Genomic DNA, 19,196 nt, shown 5'->3' with positions numbered 1-19,196 from the left:
CATTTTTGATGCAAAGAACATTGAAGATGTAGTCAAAACACCTACAATTTGACAACAAAAAAATTAAATAGAAAAAAAAATTAATACTTTGCTACACACAGTGGAAAGTATTTGGACTTCAGAATTCTTATGAATGCTCCTGAGCTTTCCCCAGCTTTCACTAAGTGAAAGGAACTTTTGCCCATAACCAGGATGGGGGGGGTGGCAGAGAGGTGAAAATGGAGGGTCTGAGACAGGAAATAAAGAGCTGAAGTTGTAAAAAAAAGAAATAATTAGAAAGGACTTTTCTCCTTCTTTCCTTCTTTCAGTTCTACTGAAAACTGCTGCTGTGCAAACTTATTTTCTACCATGCACACTTCTTGTTGTCACTTTTGTGTTCCCTAGACACAAATCTATGGAAAATGAATACTCAAGATATATTTGAACAAATCCTCTCTAAAACGATAAACAGCAATTATCAACAACCTTTCCAGAGAGAAGGATCATAACAGACATCCACTGGGATAATTCTCCTGTTCATATCATTTAAGGGAATGACACCACATACAGCACACAGAAGTGAAGTTTCACTATACGTCTCTTTTCTGTCACTGTAATGACAACCCAGAGGAGTGTGTTGATCCTGCGATGTTCTTATCTTGATCCTGTTATTTCTGAAATGAAAGTAGGAAAAGGAAAGACACTTTCGAACACTAACTCAAACACTACCATATTTGTAGCTTTAAAAAAAAAAATTAATTTCTGTGGCATAAACAGAAGAAAAAACCACCAAGAAGGTTTCATAAACTAAATAGTAAAGCTAAACAAAGAGAGCTCCACTATCCCCAGGCAAGTTTCTTTGCTAGGAAAATGCTATATAATCTGGAACCTGGGGCTGTACTCTGATTTACATCCAAAAATAGCAGAAGGAACTCTATCACATGAAATGAAATACTACCAATCTTGAAAACTACAGATCTGTCCTGCTTAGGTATGTACGGTAAACATTTTAGAACCTTTTATTTGGGAATATTTGATGTGACCCTCAGACTGACTGAGGGCTTCTTAAAGACCAACAACTTCTGCAACCAGGCCAGACCTGTCCTCTTACAGGAGCACAGGTTTGTCTTCAAGCAGCTACACAGCTGTTCTGAATTTGATCACTCTTTGTGTGGTTGTGTATTCTTTTATCTTAACTGTTTCCTTGCAGTGGTCTGTTTATGCTGGGATACACTGGGGTTATTTGGGGGCCCTGGAGGTATGATGCAAAGGTCATCTCCCTGAACAATCCCTGGCAGGGTACCGAAGCACAGCAGGGTAAAATTTGTTCAATGGGAAAGATCAAAGGAGACTTTAAGATGGATTGAACACATGGCTGACAGTTAACTGACATAATGCAAAAGTCATAAACCAATGCCACTGCATTGGTTAACTTTCTTTTTTGACTCCTTGCTCATACACTTGTATAGCAACAACCACTCCCACCTCATACCATGAAAGAGGGACAATAATTTCCAATTGCAGGAAGCAACAAAGAAGTTCTCACTGAGGGAAGTCATGCCTTTTTCCTCCCCCTCCCCAAAGGAACACAGTGAAAAATAAAATAATAAGGATAATGGTAAATAATGGCAAGGATTTCATTAGCTGGCAAATCTCACAGAGTGCATGCAGAAATGATGGATTCATAATGCACCCTGATAAGGACATTCCCTTTTGGGGTGTACCTGCATGGCAGCTACAGACACTACAAACTTCAGGATCCCATCGCCACGGGCCAAATAAAAACTTACACATATGCTTTAAAATTTGAGCTGTCATCTTCTTCACTATGAGAGTGGTGAGGCACTGGCACAAGTTGCCCAGAGAAGTCGTGGCTGCGCCATCCTTGGCAGTGTTCAAGGCCAGGTTGGACGGGCTTTGAGTAACCTGGTCAAGCAGGGGGTTTGGAACTGGATGATCTTTAAGGTCCATTCCAACCTGAACCATTCTATGATTATTAGGAGCAAATGTGTTAGGCACAGTAAAGTTTTGAAAGCTGCTTTTATACAGTTAAATGATGCCAAGTCATGTTCTATTACCTCTTCATAGGCAAAAAAAAAGAAAAAATCCCATCCATCTCCCTCAAAAACATGCTTTTATATATTTCCAGAAACACACAGGTGATACATGTAAACTCATGTTAAGATAAAAAGCAAGCTTCCGAGCCAAAACTACAAATAATTTCTACTATTGAGCAAACCAAAGCAAGAAAATGCTTGCATAAATCTTGCAACTACGCTCATCACTCTGCTTCAGCTACATGCATCCTGGTCTTAACATTATTGAGACTTAGAATTAATGATCCACTAAGATTTATAGGGCCAATTACACTTCTCAGCATTACCACTTTGGGAGCCTCTACAACCTTAAACAGACATTAGAAGGTGACTCAGAAAACTCTCATTAAGTTCAACAGACTTCAGATGGGGCCCTTTGCCTAAACAAAAAAAAAAAGAGAGAACTCTTAAAAGGACATGCTTTAGAAAATCCCACCTTTATCAGTATTTCTATAAAATTCACTGGTTTGGATTTTGGGGTTTTTTTTGAAGGAACTGCTTACTTGCTAGTTGAGTCCAGTTGGATCCATTTTTTTTTCCTATGTCTTCCAAAAATGTTGAATAAATAAAACTGGATCTAGCGCTGGTCATTATGCAGTGGGAAATAACAGAATAGTTTAGTATATTAATGCAAGTATGACACATACCACTATTGCCTGATGTCTAGAGGGACTGCTCAGTGTTTGTAGAACTGTGAGGAATTCACTTCGCAACATCCATAGTAAACAAGAAGTCCCTAAATTAATATTGCCCAGTTGCAGTAACTGAGGTGACTGAAATCATCTTTGCTCATCAGTAGCATTGCATACAGATTGCTCAATGTAGACAATTTCATATGTTCTTGTGTTTTCTTTCCCTCTTTTCACTGTCATGGCTTTCTCTGAGCAACCCAAAGTGCTGAGAGTGATGCAAGTCACTGAACAGCAATCACTCATGTTGCACAACAAAAGTAAGTTTTGAAATGAAGGAAAGGGTAACTTATACATATATATATATAAAAATAAATGATAGACAAACAGATGTGACCAAAGAAGCTCTGACCTCAAAACTTTTTCCTTCACTTAAGAATTTTTAATAAAAGGAAAAGAAATTACTAAGGAGATAGCTAGGCAGACTTCTGCCAGGCATGAATTAAGCCATTCAAGCTGACACAATTTATGATATAAACACCAACAAGCACCTTTAAATAAAGCATCACTGCCAAATGCCACCATAATTAGGCTAGAAATGCTGTGCTTGGAGTCATAAATAGGACGTGTTCAGCCTTATTTTCTGTATAGAATCATGACATCCAAGCGCAGGCAGCAACACTTACTGAGAAATTCACTGAAAGATAACAACTGATTTAAAAGGGGTTCATGTAAGTTTAGTTAAGAGGCAACTTTGGACATTATTTTCAATTACAGAGATAAAATCATGGCTTCTCTCAGGAGGAAAAAAGGAATTACATTTTTCTATACACTACATAAAGCATATGAAAGCTTTAAGAATAGTCTGATTTCACAAACAGTATCAGCCTCCTACTAATATTCCTTAACGTTTTTCCTTCCCTACAGTCATTTTCCCAATTATTTTTAACGTTTTCTTGATTGATTAATAAAAAGCAGGTTTCCTGCTACAGATAACAGGTCACAGAATTCTCTCTTACATTTACATTATTGAGCATACTAATGGTTTTATTTTCTTTCACCATATCTGCAGGGCTCTGCCCAAGCATTGACTTCTTCTGCATTGAACTCCTCATTGATCTCAGGCAGCATGAAGATGACAGCAGGACATAAGCACTAAGTTCCAGTCCTTCTAAACTTGCATGAGGATCTGTAATTAATAAACCGGAAAGCCTCTGTTAACTTGCATTAAAAAACAGCTTTACCAGCTTGTCTTGAAAGGCTGCAGATCTGGCAAAAAATACTGTCTTCAGCTCTTCTGAATTCACTATTAAACAGGTTAGCATCCTTATTTAATGAGTAACACACAGTATCATTATCTGATGCAGAGGAGATATATCCAGACTGTCTACTTTAGACATGTAACTTCACTGTGACTTAACCTTGTAATTCTAGGGTTTCTGTACTCTCAGCAGATACTCAGACACCTGAAGCAGGCAATTCAGAGACCAAGGGGCTGCACTACATATATTGCGAAAGCTCCTAATGCAGGCACTTATGTTACATGCCCAGAGCAAGCCTGTGCAGTCCCCACACACATCTTAGCACACTACCACTCTTCACGCAAGCCGTGCATATGAGCCAGTGTCCGTTTGCTATTTCAGCCTTGACACCTCATTTCATTACCTGCATCTCCAAGAGTAAGCAAAATAAACCTATATATGCAATACGCCTCTTCGGGCAATAGAAAACCTCAGGAGTTAAAGGGCAAGACGTACACAGAAATAAAGAACTGACATTTCTTCTGCACAGAAACCTGGGGACATGTCATGAACATATATCATCCATCTTAAGATAACTACTCAAGATCCTGATGGAGTTGACAGTGCAGTCTTGTCACTCTCCCATCAGACCACCGTCAGACTCATGCACAGCAGATCTCCAGCTCCAGATCAGTCTAGTCCTTCTAATATATTCCATCCACCTTCCAAAGAATGTTTTTTTAGTTTAAGAAGAAAAATAAAATAATCTGTATTCCAAATAGTAGAATTACAAAGACAAAACAGATCTTTTGGAGATAAAACAAGAAAGCACGTATAGCAGAACATTTAAGGCCTTACTAGACTGGAAAAAAGCCCACTTCTGTTGAGAAAGTACTGCCGTTTGTATGCCTTTAAAGACCAAAACAAAGGCTTTCTAGCCATAAGCCATCACAAAATTATTGGCTGATCACCTGCTGCCTTGCATGCATCTCAAGCTGTTTTTCCAGCAAGATTTGTTCACTTAGATTGCGCAAATGAATGTGTCTCTTAAAATACAAAAAAAAAAGTAAGTAAAAATTACCCCTTTGAAAATGGCTCCTTAATCTGCCATCCTTTCAATAGGACTGAAGTGCTCTTCACACACATAGTACACAAGCATCTTGAATTAGCAGGGAACTATTTTTAAATACATGAAGGGTAAGATATGAAATTAGTTTCATGGGGAATGAGAACCTTAGAGATTATTTACTTTCCCTTAATTACTTTGACTCACCACTCATTTAGCTTTTCAATAGTACTAACTCTTTCGCACTCAAATTTTGATACTAAAGACATGTAAGTGTGGTTTTCGAACATTTAAGATTATGGACCTTAACGATACATAACCACATTTCTCAAATTGATTTAACCACATAAAAAGATGATTAAAAGTCCCGTATGATCCAAATATTCTTTCCTGTGGAACAACTGCCTCAAAGTAAGGATCCCTACATAAAAGCAAGCACCTTTCGTAAAGGAAGAACATGAAAAGTCTGACAACTGTACATAACCATTACACTGGGCACAGGCAGCCTCCTATACTACTGATCTTCTATAATTTGAGGAGCAAAATGAAGATTATTATTCAGAAAATAGTTTTGAGATCAAGGAACTCAAGTGACACGACAGCCTACCCCAATCCTGATCCTGAGAGAGAAGCTCAAGTTTCTAAGCCTTAGAACAAGAAGAAATTGAGTGTGGCCATACAGCACTGATGGGCTACATCCACTCCCCATCTTCACTTTGTACGGCACGGGCACATTTCTGTCACGTGCACAAAAAAAAAAAAGAAATTAGAGGAGATGAAAAGGTATTCCAGAGAGAGAGTACCTGTGTCAAATCTCAAATAAAAAACTAAAGAAAAATAGTAATAAAAAAATAAGGTCTACATTCTTATCCCTGAAGAAATAAATTAATTAGGTTCCTCACGACAGAGCCTCATAATAGAAAAATTGGGAAAAGTAAATAGAAAGGATGAAGGGAACAAAGAAAAGGAAAGTAATAAAGAGAACACTGCATTAAGCAGAAAATAGGAAGTTCAAAATATAAAAGAAATGGAGATCACAGTAAAAAGTCATGGGACAGACAGATACAAAGAGAAAGAGATAAGAGGGTTATCAAAACAAAAGGAGAGAAGCTGCTTAAAATGATAAATAGGTACATAGGTAGGTCGGTACACATGTACATAGACAAATAGATGGATAGATAAATAAAACGCAACCCTACAAACTACCACAACTCCACATTCCTCCCCAGAAATTATTCTATAAACCAGAGCTGGAAGGAAAGCAAGTGAAATTCACTCATTGGCTAACAAAGTTTCATTCAGTGCTGATGGCTCAGGGCTCAGTCCTATCTCTGTCAAGCAGTGGGACTGTTTTCCAGAACTTCTAAATTCCCATGGGATTAAGGCTGAGCTAAAGCAGCACCTGAATGATTTTCTGCACTTAAACACCTGAGACACTGCATACCATGGCATCAGCTCTGGATTTTTTAGGATGACTAGTCTTTACTATGTAAAAGAATTAAAAGGCATAAAAAACACCATGGTACTACACATAGCAGCACATACTATTGCCACCATGTAGCTGAAATTATGAGTTCTCCCATTAAGAGGAGTTATCAAACCATTTTTCTTGTTATAAAGTACTAATTATTCTTCTATCAGCTGCCAATGACTAATTAATCAAAATCAAAAAAAAAAAAAGGCTGTTAAAGCAATTAGCAAAGGAATCACCATGAAATAAGTGGATTTTCTGAAGGCTTTCCAGAGATACACAGTAAGAGAGAAGCTTTGGGTTCTCCTTTCCACCAGTGAATATTGCATCATTACAACAAACCAACCATTGCAGTTGAGAGAGAGACCCTGAAAAGAATTTCTCAAATTGCTTATTAGAATATAATGAGTATAAACAATAGACAGAACAAATTCTCTTGAGAATGAAGTATTGCTGGGGTTTGGATCCCTTCTCCTAGGCTGCTAAGGTTGCTAGGGAATTTCACAGTTAATAGTGTATTTCCATATGAATGTTTGAAGAAGGGGGAAGGGTTTGCAAAACTGCATCTTAAGCGTGGAGTTTTCTTTGTGCTTCAGAAAGAAAAATGTGATGCTCTTGTAAAGCTGAAATAGCACTCTTTCAAACTTAACTATACATTATCAAAGATTTTTTAGAAGAAAAACTTACACAGAAAATTCAAAGAGGCATTGTGAGGAAGAACTTGCTTCTCTTACTGTGGTCAGTTGTGATGCACCAGAATTGCCATTATACACACTCTAAGGGCAACAAGCAGTTTACAAACTGTAGCAGCTTTGTTTTGCTATAACAGATAAAAGCAACAAGCTTATTTTGTTTTAAGCAGATTTTATGTCCATTTTTCATAGACCATTTAGAAAGCACATTGCTGTGGGCTTCCCAATGACAAATACACTGAGGTACCAGCAAGTGACAACACACTTTGTGCTCCTTGACATGGATGAAAGAATTCAATTCAGCTTTTTTTTTTCTATCTGAAAGAGAAATGTCTGCACAACATATGTTTTAGCCCTATTTTCTGAGAATTAAGCTTAAACAATGCTCTGTCTGCATCTTCATTTTTTTCTCTTTCCTCCTCTTCAATAACTTTGGGTGACATTGGTCAAGAGCTTCCAAAACTGACAGCAGAGTCCCTTCATTTTCATGAAAATAAATGGCTGAATAATAGAGAAAAATGAAATGCTCCATGGTTTGAATGGTAGGTACTCAATTTTGCATCAGAAAATCCACAGAGCAATCACCACCAAAGGAGGTGAACATGCTGGCTCCAAGCTCACACGATCACCACCATTTATCTGGTTATTCTACTCATTCTTTCTAGTATTTTTTCTTCTAGTATTCAAAACACCCCAACTCGGGCAACTCTCATTTACTGCAGTATACAGTAAACACAGACATGCTTTCATTGGAAGCTGCTGTGACAGTTGATCTTCACACCACAGTATTATCTTAATAAACTGTCTCTCAGTCCCCAGGATCTTTGCTCTCATATAAGTGACCTACAATTGGTCACCCTAGATCTTATACAAAGCATGACGAGTATAGAGGTTATATGAGTTAATTGCATAGTGACTGCAAAAATAGTGTGCTTTCTTCCTTTCAGCAATGTGGTATTTCTCTACTGAAAACAATTGGAGTTACACTGTAATTCAAGTTATTGATAGAACTGTGTATTTGGGTAACTCTATCATTATTTAATATTACCACCATATGAGCTTGTCTGTATGGTATTTGACAACAAAATTCAAGTTAAACAGCCTCCTCCAGAATGAAGACAGTATTGGATTAATTAGGTAACTTGCTACACATGTAGAAAACAAAGATGAATATCCCTTTTATAACCATATTTAAATCCCACAAACAAGAATCAGATTGTAATGTTATTGTAATGTAAATCAGAAGTGGCTCTTGAATTACTCAAAATTTAAATAACTGGAGATCAGAATATGGCCCCATACATCTTGACAGAATATTTGACTCATTACTCATGTAAAAAGGATGCATCCACTATCAACACATAATACAGAGGAACCAATTAGTTTTCTAGGAGAGTTCAAAATTCTCTGCCAAAAGAACTCATATTCTGGTAGTCTTAACATATTATGTTATTTTTATTGGTCCACACACTACTTTGGCTACTAGCTATGGAGTGAACATCTGCAGAAAAGCAGAACCTGGGGTCTAATGGACCCTCCATCTTTTCCCCACACACTTGCCAAAACACAGGCAGCTTTCTTCCTCTGACCAAAGACAGACACTGGAAATACTGTAAGAGTCTATAAGGCTTTTGCTAGCTAAAACAAAACACAGACTACTTAATTTTGTAACAGGAGTACTCCTCCAACATGGTCCAGAACTGAAAGCATGCAACTCTAAATAAAACACACCAAAAAACAAATGTCATAGCTGAATCCCAAGTCTCCAAACTGCCTGGTCTACCATTCTTTAGTTGTGCTTGTTTAACAACTTGGGACATGTCTACATAAGCTTTCTGAAGACATTAGTTTTCTCTCTGCCTTTACGATGCTTTTGCACCATCCAGGGCTGAACCTCAAGTTGTGTTAGCAAGGATTCAGGCATGAAGAAGTGAATTTATCAAAATGTTTCAAGCCTAACTAACATTTCAACATGGCAAAATGCTCCATATTGAGCTGGGCAGGGAAGAAAATATTTTCAAGTCTGAAACATTCATGTTTAACCGCCAGTGCCTCCTGTAATCTGTCTGCTAGATATTCCACTGTTCTGACACAAACAGACTGATCATCTGCATTTCAGCTTAAGTTATGAAACCATGCTCCTTCTGACTGTCCCACTTCCTTTCATCCCACTCACTGTAAGGCTTAGTGAGAATCACAGGCAAATACAGCTGGAAACAGCTATGCAACAGCATCGGCTGCATTCTTTAAAGACAACACAGTTAACTCTACCACGCTCTTTAAGACTTCAACTGGCAAAGGCCCATTGTGTCATACATTCCATTCTAGGACCCCTCTGAATCCTTACCATTGGAAAACTTTTCCTAAACTTGTTATTTCTTGCAACATATTCAGCCTGTTACTTTTATTCTACTCACTGAGGACACTGCAGATTTTTTTTCACCCATATGTCAGAGTTCTTCCCGGTCTTCATTCAAAGCATCAGTCTTGCCATTCAGTTTCTACAGCTGCTGAGGCCTCCTTCAGTATTTTTCTCAAATATTTGGTGTTATTTATTTGTAAGTTAGAGGAAGAAAATTTCCATGTGAAAATTTTCCAGTCATCAGGCTGTAGCTGGCCAAAATCCCTCTGAAACCATGACCAGTTGCCTTCCTAAGATTACCGATTCTCTGGGGAGTATCTTCCTATACAAATTTTTTTTTACAAAATACACATTCAACTTCAGTTTAGATAAACTGACATTACTGAGGATCACAGAGTAGAGGCAAAAATAAAGAAGTATCTTACTCACAGGATGTCCAAGAGTAACCGAAAGAAGGAAGCAGAAATACTATTTCTTCCAGCCAACTCCTAATTACACAGATGGTTCTTTCTCACCAAGATGAACTCAGCATCAGGACAAACCTACTTCAGAAGTTCTCATTTCAATTTGCTCCTGCCTCTACTACACTTGCTCCTCAGGCACTTACAGAACACCTCCTTGTTGTACAATCATCCCATGGCATCCCTTAGAGACACAGCTGAGAGTGTTACAAAAGGTCTGTATTTGTCCTTGAATGGATGCTTAGAGCCACTCCCTGAACACTGTGCATATTCACTGAACCACCTTGCTTTAATAGAAGTGTTTTTAGTTCTGCATTTCCCTTTTCCTTCACCCATTTAACAGCAAACTAGCAAATTTAAATGTCTTTAAAAGGGCAATACACACAGGCTTACCTCAGGCTTAAGCCACAACACATCTCATTCTATATTGTTCACTTTGTGTTATGCTGACAGCAATGTTAGCATGAAAAGAAGTTTCTTACCAAGTCTGTAGCCATCATTTTCCTAGTGTTTAAGACAGGAGTGGCTAATACTCTTTGTCCTCCCTGATAACAAAGACAAACTGATTTCTCTAGCACAAAATAATGCTGAAGCCACTGAAGCAACTTAGAACAGTGACTTCAGTGATCATCACAGCTATAGTTCAATGATGACAGGGTTGTCAAAGCATCTCATCTTCAGGATTATCAAATTCAAGCTTCTGTTTTCAATTCAACATTCAGTTTCAGCCTGTCTGACATTGAAGAACCAAGAGGAACGGATTTTTTCTGCATGATTTCAAGATGACCACTAGTCGTTTATGTCTAGCTACTCGTGCAACATTTATAGTCTAGGTACAGAAGAACTGTTTGATCGCAGTGGGCTGACTGATTCACGTCACACTACTCCCTTCATTCTTGGGCAAGATGAGCCTGAAAATTATTACTCTTATCATTTCTATTTTATTTGTAGTGTGTGGTACCGAACAGAATCAACTTTGTTATTACAGAAAAGGTAAACCTAGTTGTGAAACTGGCCTTGTACGAAGCTGCCCTGCCAGATGCTGCTCTGACCGTGCAGTTCTCCACTCTCTTCCTTCTCATTGCTATCCATGGAGAGCGGATTACATTAAGCAGCTACTCCGTTCTTTCATTATCGAGCCTTCTCTTTCCTTTTCCCTAGATACTTTATGCAGTTACATAATCTCCCTTAATATTTTCCAAGAAACTTGAAAAGAAATGCCCATTTTTCAGCTTTTCTCTTTTACTTAAAAAATGTCAATAGTTTCCTTCCTAGGCTGAAATTACAGCTGCCTTCTATTTTGCAAAGGAAACAATATAAACTACACATTACATACCTTCTGCAAAATGATACAGAAGTTAAACAAACACATCATGAAAAATAAAACTGCAAGACCCAACTAATGACATACGCACCGCACCTGGTTTCACATGTTTTTCTGTAATAGTATTAGCCTTACACAATTGGCAAGAAACTGGAGAGCTAAGTAGATTGGCAACAGTACACCAAGGCTTTCACCTCAAGTGTATCAGCTCAAGTTTAGCCCAGCTCTCTCTAGGAACTGAAAATGCATGCTCTCTCACAGGCTGACAACAAAATAAAATGGTAATGGCTATCTGGTTCATACGAAACAGGAGGCGACATTGCAGAAAGAGAGTCATCAGCATAAATGAAATTTTCTCTTACTGTTAAGATATGAATAAACTTGAACCAAAAAACTGGCCAAGGGTGCCTTCATTTGCTACGATGAAATTAACTTAAGACATTGTCATTTTAGGTTAGCTAAGGGAAAGGCAACATAAAGAAGTTTCTAAATCAAATGTACTTCCCAGGACCTTTAATTCTTCAGCTTTCACATGTAACAGCCTGCCACCAACACCTCTGTTTACAGATGGTGGAAGCCAGATGTGCACGTGCAGAAGAGGCGTGAGCATGCATGAATAGGACACCCGTTTACAGCTAGTAATTCTGCACAGTGTACTTGTTCTCATCTCATACAGGTGCCCAACATCCTTATTTGCCAGCAGAGGACCATAAACACACAATTTTTTGATGCTTCCATAACTGCACTACCCTGGGCTGTGATCCCCACAGATGTCACTGCTAAGCAAGGGTCACACCTTCAAGGAAAACTCTCAATAAACTAAGTGGATCACTTACTCAGAAAATGCTTTTCTGAAACTCTTTCTTCTGAGTCAGTGTTGAAGTAATGCCAGCTTCCATCATAAGTGATCAGAAGAGATTAATCCATGGATCTTTGCCACCAAACCACAGGCCTCTACCACTGCCGAATGAGGGGGAATTGTTTCTCTTGGTAGAAAACAGCAAGCTCTTATTCTATATGCAGAGGAGCCACTGAATTAGGATATAACACAATTTCACAGAACGTCAGACCAGCAAAATATTAGGAAGCAATCTGCTTCTTTCAGATGAAGCAAACTTATCTGTCATTGCTGAAATATTTCTTATAAGGGTAAAAGTACCAGTACCCACTCTAAGAGCATGCTTTCATTATGGTCATTGCATTCCACCTCCCTAAATCCACCCCACACCTTTATCAGCTACTTCTATTTCATTTCTTTTTTGCTTCCCTGAAAGAGTGCATCCTAACAGGAATGGGTGAGTCTAAACAGAGTTGTAAAAAATACTGTTAAACCTTCACTGTATTCTACCCCAGGCAGATGTTATGTCCTGAAGCATTTTTCCACTGTGTGTAGGGCACAGGGCCCTTTAAAATGTACATAAAGCCAACCCATCATACCAAACTAGTTGTATATTATCCATTCTGTCCATGGAAGAACTGTTCCTCATCATGGATTGATGAGATCTAGTCTACAAAACCCTACATTCTAAATGCTAACACTATGTTAAAAGTACCTGTATAAAAATGTTTTTAAGCCTCATTTAACTTAATTCTAAAAATAAAGATCTATTAACAGAGAAAAATTGTAATTAAGATTGTTGTTGACCTAGCTTCTCCCTGCAAAGGCATCAGAATAACAATCTTAAATCTACACGGTATCTTTCAGTCTAAAGGATTCCGTCCAAAAAGACTGATCTTGGACATACTTACGTAGAAGAGTGTTATTAACATACACAGGAAAACCTAAGTAAACCAATTTACCCCGTTTCATTACCAGCAACTACCAAGCTTGAGCCACCCAATTGTATAGGTTCCTGTTATCCACCTTATCAATCCATTCACAAATCATCCACCCATCAAAAACAAGTCCCTCAAACATCAGCAATGTATTAGCAGGAACTTTCATTTTAATCTTTATGTTCTCCCTAAAAAAAAAAAAAAAACACCAAACCTTCTTCCAGTTTCATTCAGTCTCCTTCTCAGACCTCTATCACCAGTGCTGTCAACCACCCCGTGGAGACAGAAACACAAGGGCTGAACCTGGCTTACCTGTCAGAGGATTAGTTTTTAAGCAGACACCTGAGGTGTATTGGGTGTGTACTGCTTTTCAATAGACAGACCAACTTTTTCTGCCTTATTCTGCGAACAGAAGACCTAAACCTGGATTCTACAACTTTCAAAACACCCCTTTCTTGCACCATCAAGTACTTAAACCAGAAGTCAATCTTACCAGCCCGCTCTACCCTAGATCAGATTTCCCTTGTATGTCATACTCCTGCAAGAGCACTGTTCTAATCATTATCACTCAAGGAAGGGTTATTCTGAATCACCTGTTTTTACCTTATGATTAGCAAAATAGGCCTTGTTTAAACAACTGGTTCTCAGGTATCCACAGAGCATGGCAAAGGAAAATCCACCTCCTCCTCTGCAATTGGCATGGCTCTTGGCAAACATTCCCTGATGATACCAGTCTGCACAACAATTTTTTTTCTGAATAATTGCTTCACATAAAATGAATTGCCAGAAACCAGTGTAATAATATCATTCCAGGCAGGGTTTCATCAATAAAACTACCATTACACCTTAAACCTGCACCCTTCCTGGCTAAGTCTTCTCTCAGTCAACATGGATGACAAAGACATTTAAAGCAACGCACCCTAAGAAAGATCATCCATATGTCTCCCCTCCTCTCTCAGCCTCTCCCAGAAAACACGTCACTGATGGCAGTTGTCATCTGGACTTCCACTGCACACAGACTAGCCAGATCACAGAGGACAGCTGGTATGATATCAGGGCATCATGATGGGGATACTGGAAGGAAGCAGCTGTACCTGCTATCCATCATTGCTACCTGATGGCAGTCAGCTTCCTTAGACAATCAAACAAAATGCTGCAGAAACTGTCAACAAACAAGAAGCTGTCACCTCTGTGCCCTTTACACCACCAGCCATGCTCATTGTTTTCAAAAGGGAAAACAAACAAATTAATAAACCAGAGCTGCTTACTAAAAAATCTACTGTAGCAGATGCTTTCACAACCAACATCCCAGCATTGACATAACCTGAGCCCACATGATGACCCTGTTCCTAGTCATGCATTTATAAAAGTGTGAAACTCAACTGTCTTGGCACTGGAAACCACTTGGCCAAAGTACAAACATTGCAATTTGATAAAAATCAAGTCAAGGATAGTTGGCCGAGTATCTGACCTACTTTCTCTTACAACCTTCAGCTGAAACTAACCAAAATATAGACACAAAAAAAAGCTGATGGATCTTGTACTCTGTCTCCTTGAAAACACAGAACTGCTTCCTCCAGTCATTTGCTAGTGACTTGCCTACTCTTACTTTAAAGATCTGAAGAGGCATAGGGGCCTCTCACTACACCTGGACTAACACAGGCACCAATACAATTTTCTGTTATTAACATTTTGCCCAGAATTCATCTTAAACTTCATTTCCTCAATTTCACCATTTAGTCCTAGCTGAATTATTCTCTTATTATTCTCTCACGTAATGTACCAAAAAAACACCCAGATCCCTTTGACTAAAAGACATTTCAAATATCTACATGTAGTTTACCTATCTCCCCATATTCATTGCCAGACTAGAAATATGTCTATTTTTTAATATTTCCCCTCAAGCTAGTTCCTCCAGACACCAGGTTATTTCGTTACTCTTCTTTGAGCTTCACTCAAATTGCCAATACCTTCCTGCTACAACATTCAGTTTTCAGATGTGTGCATGTGTATAAAGTAAGAAACCCACCTCTGTGTTCACAGACATGGTACCTTTTTCTTGTCAGCTCAAGCACAAACTGTGCTGTTCTGTAATCAATTCATATTGCAGACTCATGTATTACTTCCTAATGGCTCTTAATTTTAGATCCCTTCCAGCACTGCTATTACCTGTCAGTAAGTTCCCAATTTGATAGCCCTTGCCTGTGAACTTGCTTTTTCTTCAGATTTGTTCCCTTCTCTCTACTATCTTGTATGAAGTCTCCTGAAGTTGTTTACTCCAAAGCCAAGACATTTGTTTCAAAGGTTACAGGTTTTGTTTAAGCCCCCTATTCAACAGAGCATTTGATTACATGCCTAACTTTAACCACATGCTTAAATCCAGTTGATCTCAGCAAGCAGAGATGAGACTAAGCATACATACAAAAAACAAACAAAAACCCCCAAGAAGTTAGGCATGCAAGTCAGTGTTTTGCTGAAGCAAAACCTCAGTTTCTGTAATCACTTGCAAGAATTGACAGCTCAATGCTTTTATGTTGCAGGATTTAAAAATGAAGCTTCAAGACAGTCTGAACCTGACATCATGCTCTTGTTCCTTTTTTGAAATAAGAAAAGGAAATAAATATCTAAGTAAATACGCAACTGTACGGTAACCGTTAAGACGATAGAATTGAAACGTGCACTAAGTAACTCCATGTTCTTGTTATTGCAGTACCCTCCTTCAAAAACGTATTTTAAAGCCAAATCTGAAAAAGCGTATGTATCCCAGCAAGATACGGAGCACATTCCCAGGTAGCTGATTAGCCACAACCATCATTAAATGGTGAGAACAAAGCTGTCCGTTTCCTACCAACCAAATGCCTTTAAATGCAATGGGCTTCACTCACTGTTCCATGAAAGATGGGTTTTTAGGGGGAAAAGGGTACTAGCCTTTTGTTTTAGTCATGAGTTGACTATTTCCATCAGTAGCCAACCCACATGGCAGCAGATGTAAGATTTTACATTCACCACCAGCCTCAAACGCAGTTGGCGTAACGGGAAATTCATGGAGAGTATTTAAAATCATTTCCAAATGTGTTCCATTGTTTACATGCAGAATACTACACAATCTTTCTCTCCCCCTTGTTTCTACTTTTTGTCTTCTTTGCCTTCCCTCATTCTGCTGCCTGGTAAACACAGCAGAGGCTAAGTGGGGCCTGCAATTAGGCAGCCATACCAAGCTTAATCTGCGGGCTACCTAACTGTGAGATTCAAGGTTTGGAGGGAGTGCCATCTGAGAAAGAAATGGAGAAGAAAAATTGGAAAATGATTACTTCCTCTCCGTCCATAAAGGCTCCCAAAATTCAGTTAACATGTTCTAAGATAAACCATCCACACATGCTATGACATTAAAACGTGTGATTTCAAACACAGGCAAAAACATAGCTGCCCATTGACATTTATCAGAATTATAATACTCCAACTATTCCACTTTCACCTTTCTTATTGAAGTGGCATTTGTTGGAATGCTTTTGTACCTCAGTACTTGAGATTAACCAGAAAAATACCTATAGGCAATATAAATGAATTGTATGCGACTGTGTATTGATTCTGTTAAATAATGCTGTGAACCCCAAAGTTGCTCAGAGAACACCGTTCCCACACCTAGCACAAACACCGTTGTTTAATAATGCATATATGTTCACTGCCATCCCCACAGAAAATTTTTCTTGTGATATTATAGTTTCCCAGATGGAAATAACACCTTAATTTTTTTACTGATTCACCAGTGTAACCAATAAGAAAATTATCACTGGTTTTATCTGCAGTGTGATGGATGCAGATACCACTGGATAGCAAAGACTTGTAGGTAAAACTCTGTGAACAACTTTTTGCCACTTTCTCCTATAGAGGGAGGAAAGGTGGCAAAGAGACAAAAGTATAGAAACTCCTTTGCTGCATTGTAGATACAACTACTCATCTGTGCCTACACACCTCCTTTCCCCACTGCTGTTCAGCATCCCTAGCAGACTCTAAGCACTAATGCCAGCTGGAAGGATGAAACCCGCTGGGCAGTAAGCACCGATACTGGGTTAGATCCACAGCTTGCACTAATGGATTTTGTTTTTCAGATAGATGGCAGTGCACAAAGTGCATCTGAGATTGGTCCAGGGTTGAGATGCCATTTCAATGCTCAGACACTTTAACTGAGGGAATTACTGCATTATCAAAAGCACTTTTTAGAAAGATCATGCCTTAGGACCCGATCCTGCTGCACTGTGATAGCTCTAGCCCTTCGAAGGGGTGAACTGGGTGCCAAGAACATAAACATAGCAAAGCAGCACATAGAATTTATTTCCTGTTCCTGTGAGAGGCAAAGGAAGTTTCTTTCAATACATTCTAACTAATGTAGTTTAAACACAAAACTAAAGGATGAAAGTCCAAAAAGATACTGCATTCTGGATACTGGAGATGAGAACTCTGATTTTCAAGGGTCTGTAATAGCACAGATTTAGAAATAATCCAGCAATAAGAACAGGGTATTTCAAATCACTCTCACTGGCAAAAAAAATCTACAGTTACTACTTAAATTTTGTGCCCACTTGATTCTAACAGACACCGGTAGAAAGCTAAGAGAGCAGAATGAAATGTTAACCATTTAACTGCACTTACCCCAGCAAATCCCTTTCTCACAAAAGGAGACTATTACTATAGCAGCTGAAACAAATAGAAGCAAATCTCACTGCACAATTCGTAGTTCTGTACCTGGAGGCTTGACACATAGCTATCATGATGTGGAAGCATCCACCATCGTTTTGTTTTCTGTTTGCAGTAGGGGGTTGCTAGGAAACAAAATACTATTGTCTGATTTCATGATCTATCGCCTGGTTTGCCTGGCAATAGAGTCTTCTAAATCTATTACTGGATTATTTTCTGTTTTACAGAGAGATTAAAACTAGCATCAAAACACATGCACACAGAGAGGAACGGTAAAAAAAACACCTCAAAATTCAGGGGAAAGGATGGATATATTCCAGGTTAAGGAAGACAAACTATCCTGAGGAAAAGGGAACTTATGCAGGCTGGTGATATTTATATACACATACATTCACACGTGTATCAACGTTCCTCAACTGTGTCTATAGTTTTGCCAACTTGTCAAAGACTCTTTTGCTCTTGAGGATACAAAACGTCCTCCTACTGCTCGAGAGCTACTGTGCACCGCAAGTTCTGCAAATACCACATGCTGCAGAATGCCTGGTGCGGGCAAGCACACACGCTGGAATCATTTTTGTTCTTGGAATTCAGATCAGGGTTGTTTCAGTGCCTTAATTTCTTTATGCATTCATATATGTTTTACACATTTGGACAGAGAGAAGAGTTGGAGACAATTCCCTACTCCTCCTCCCCCCTCCTTCAGTTGTAACATAAATAAATAAATAGATAAACAAAAGCATCAGGAAAAGAGATCTTAAAAAGCCACAATAGCAAATTTCACGTATTTTTACAGTGGCAAGTCTTTGTAAAGCGAAAGATTAAAAGATCATTAAAACCAGGCTAATGTGGATACCTGTCAAGGCATCCTCAAAACACAACACGAGACCTCAACAACAAAAACACCATCATACTTAAAAGCTGAGAGACAGATGAAGAGAGTTCAGCACAAAGCCATACAGAAAAAGATTTCTAAATAAAACCTGCAGAATAGTTGCTACTCTTTTATGTATATCTACAATTTCACACCATGCACAACATGCACTATTTCAAAGTCTTTTCAACTTATTTGTTAATGTCTATGCATTTTATCACTCCATTTTAAATGTGAGGGGAAAAAAAAGAAGAGGTACATTGCAAAGGACATCAAAGCTTTTGACACATTAGAGCAGAACTTCAAGTGATTAAAAAAAAAAAAAACACAAACAAAACAAAACCTAATAACACACAACATAGAAAATACACAATTCCTGGGAAGGACCTGAAAGCTTCTTGTCTCTCTTGCCCAGGGATGGATTCATTCAGCCTCTAACCTTCCTCACAGAAACCAGGAGCCCTCACCAAAGCCACACTTAGAATTGAAGAACAAAAGAGTAAAAGGCGAGAGAGCTTCTTCCACCCCAGACA

The 19,196-nt window shown here is 38.6% G+C and overlaps 1 protein-coding gene across 7 annotated transcripts in view; it reads right to left on the bottom strand.

Annotated features, from left to right (window-relative positions):
* Positions 1–19,196, bottom strand: part of ENOX1 (ecto-NOX disulfide-thiol exchanger 1) — a 371,724-nt gene that overhangs the window by 351,314 nt on the left and 1,214 nt on the right. Inside the window, exon 1 of one of the 7 annotated variants that reach the window (XM_062636829.1) lies at positions 19,051–19,080. The exons of 5 other annotated variants lie outside the window; for them this stretch is intronic. The gene's annotated coding sequence lies outside the window, so the exon portion shown is untranslated. Of the gene's footprint in view, positions 1–17,840; positions 17,907–19,050; positions 19,081–19,196 lie in introns of those variants that run through there. One more of the 7 variants, XM_062636824.1, reaches the window with a different exon arrangement.

The sequence above is a fragment of the Pezoporus occidentalis genome, unplaced genomic scaffold (assembly GCF_034315485.1).
Source record: "Pezoporus occidentalis ecotype Australia unplaced genomic scaffold, CSIRO_AGI_Poc_V1 ctg5, whole genome shotgun sequence".
Taxonomy (NCBI): Eukaryota; Metazoa; Chordata; class Aves; order Psittaciformes; family Psittacidae; genus Pezoporus; species Pezoporus occidentalis.
Note: the sequence above shows the minus strand (reverse complement) of the source record. Positions and strands in the feature narration are given on the sequence as shown.